Consider the following 3,261-nt stretch of genomic DNA (forward strand, 5'->3'; position numbering starts at 1 on the left):
ATAATTTTACAAAATATGGTAACAAAATGAGAGTCTTGAAAATAAGATTTTTTTTCTTCCAGATTTTTATTTAAAATGTCTGGAAAGGGAAAAGGAATATGTTTCCAGAGAAACTATAGGTAAATATGACAGTGGCTTCTTAGTTGGTCTACTTTTAATTATGGCTAATTTGGATATGTCATCTCAGAGAAGGAGATATGTACTACACATGTTTGCAGAAGCAGAACTAATTTATCATACACAATGTAATGAAAGTAATGTATGCTTGCATATGCACGTGTGTGTATATATGCATATATACATGTAGTTGTACCTATGCATATAAATCATGGGATTTGCGATTTTCCAGTGACTCAGTGAATTTTAGAAGTTAATCATACTGTGCTATGGCAAGTTTCCATTTTCCTTCTTATCCACTCCGAGAAGATAAGTATAAGTTCTCATTTTACACATACATGCATCTTATATGACCTTTCCACAATCTCTTTTTCCACACTAACTTCCTTCTCACCCACTGTAGTTTAGATAGTGAAAATAGTTCCTTTGGATTTTTCAGAAAACACAGTGGTCATTTGTATAGGATAGAAGGAGTTGGTTGTTCTTATTCACTCCACAATCCCTTTCCCAGTCCCTCATCCTGGATAAAAGTAAAGCTAGGGAGGTTTAGATTCCTCTTTAGACTGGTTGCCTTATTTTCATTCTTTCATTTATTCTCTCTCTCTCTCTCTTTTGTTAGATTTTATTTATTTATTTGACAGAAAGAGAGCACAAGTAAGCAGAGTGGCAGGCAGAGGGAGAGGGAGAAGCAGGCTCCCCGCTGAGCTGGGAGCCCAACACAGGGCTCAATCCCAGGACCCCGAGATCATGACCTGAGCTGAAGGCAGACGCTTAACTGACTGAGCCACCCAGGCACCTCTATTTATTCTCTTTTTAATACTTTTTATTTTTAAGTCTTAGAAACCAGATCTTACTTGTATGTGGGGAAACTGATTTGAAATGCCTGTAGAGGCTGGATCTAGAACACATCAGTTCTGCTGCAAATGGAGGAAAAAACTGAAAGATTTCTAAGTCGGTCTGCAGTCCAAAGCCACCTAACAGCTGTGCCAAAAGAATAACCGGCATCATAACCAATTATTATGTTGTTAAAGGATTATTAAATTGCCATGTTAATACAGGACAACCTCTAATATCAATTTTTATTTCTTGTTTATCTGTAGAAAGGGAACTGACACTTGATGGTCATGTAATATGAAACGTGATGTGTGCCTTAGAGGTGATGCATGGGAAGATCTGTAGACTAGTTTGTGAAACATTTCTGTAGAAATAAACAGCTCTGGCATGTGAGCTGCCACTTCCCCTTTGAGACACTCCAGGTGTCTCTTTACCCCTGCCTTGCCCCTCTTAGTTAGTAGTAGGCTGAGATCCCTTGATCATGACTGGTGGCCAAACTCTCCCTTTGTCCTTTGTGCAGAGAAAGGAGAAAGAGAAGGCTTGTGGTATAGAACATTTAAGGCACGTTTTGGACTCAGATGGCAATAGATCTGCTCAGAGATGCATTTTCCCCTGAGCTGTGCACTGCACGGTGTCACCTCTGCCTCGGGACCGCTGTCTGATTAGACCACATTCATCAATGAGCGAACATATCCCTCACTTCTCTGGTGTTCTTGGGCACACATTTACGGACTTAGTAACGGGTAGTCCAACCTCTACGTAGACTAGTGAATTCTAGAAAGTTGTTACTACCTGAGAAGCACCCATAAAAACGAATAACCTGAACATTTAAGAGCCGAACTGAATGGCAGAGCATTTTACAAGAGTTCTGATGCAAATGGGGTAAAGCTGAGTTCACTTCTTTTTTATTGACTCAGTATTACTGTACTGAAACATTGAAACTTTTTGTTTGAAGGTTGATTTTATTTGCTATTACTCCCAACTTTATATTCAACTCATTGAAAATTTCAACTGGTGTATTTTGGGGGTTTTTTGTTTTTGTTTTTTAAGATTTTGTTTATTTATTTTAGAGAGAGAGAGCACCAGCAGGGTGGCGGGAGGGCAGAGGGAAAGGGAGAGAGAATCTCAAGCAGACTCTGTGCCCAGTGTGGAACCTGATGCGGGGCTCAATCTCACAACCCTAAGATCACAACCTGAGCCAAAACCAAGAGTCGGTGCTCAACCAACTGTGCCACCCAGGTGCCCCTCAACTGGTGTATTTTGAAGTAAACTTCAGTTTCTTTTTTAAAATGTAATTATGCCAACACAACTGGGATGAACTACCTTGCTCTTATAGAGATTGCATACAGGAATATGTGGTTTCTTATTGTGCACCGTCCAACCCATGCCTCCTTAAGCAAATTCTTAAATGAATTTAAGAAGAACAGAGTTCCCACCATCATGAGCGTGTGTGAGGCACCTTACCACACTGCCAGCTTGGAGGAAGAGGGCATCCGGATTTTGGACTGGCCTTCTGATGATGGTTTTTGATAAATGCTTAAAACTTAAAAAAAAAAAGAAATTTCATGAAGATCCTGGTTCTTGTATTGAGGTTCGCTGTGCCGCAGGTCTTGGGAGCTCCTAGTGCTGGTTGCCCGAGAATTAAATGAAGGTGGAGTGAAATATGAAGATGCAGTACAATTCATAAGACAAAAGCAATGTGGAGCTTTTAACAGCAAGAAACTTTTGTATTTGGAGAAGTATTGTCCTACAGAGTACTTGCCCCTCAGAAACGTCAGATACAACTGTTTCATTCAATGAAAGGGTGCTGCCTGATGCTATGGCCTTGGAAGTGAAACTTGAGAGAGAGCCTTATTTTATTTATATTTTATTAGCCAATATATGGACCCTTGGTGGATACTATGTCAAATGAAGCTTCCATAGGAACATGGAAAAGCAGTTTTAGCAGGCCACAAGCTTGCCAGAATTAGAGCCTCTGTATATTTGATGTTATTTTCACACTTAGTAAAAGATTCTAACTCTTCAATATTTAAAATATGTTTTCCATTTGTATCAATTGTATCTTATCAATATTTAAGAACCCTAGAGTTATGAAGTGCCGAAATACTCAACACAATACCTGTACACTTCTAGTCTCAAGTAGTCCTTAGGTGATTTATTCCTTCAGTCATTCCAAACATTGAAGGTAGTACCTATATGGTCACCTGCTCACTTATATTTACATCTTCCATATTCAAACTGATATATAGTAAGGTTTGTACAACCATTAGTTTTGCTGAATTAGTACAAAGTCTTAGGTGAGTTTTAATT

The 3,261-nt window shown here is 39.1% G+C and overlaps 1 pseudogene; it reads left to right on the top strand.

Annotated features, from left to right (window-relative positions):
- Positions 1-2,265: 2,265 nt before the first annotated feature.
- LOC110569769 lies at positions 2,266-2,751 on the top strand (annotated as a pseudogene).
- Positions 2,752-3,261: the final 510 nt, after the last annotated feature.

Source organism: Neomonachus schauinslandi, chromosome X (genome assembly GCF_002201575.2).
Source record: "Neomonachus schauinslandi chromosome X, ASM220157v2, whole genome shotgun sequence".
NCBI classification, from domain to species: domain Eukaryota; kingdom Metazoa; phylum Chordata; class Mammalia; order Carnivora; family Phocidae; genus Neomonachus; species Neomonachus schauinslandi.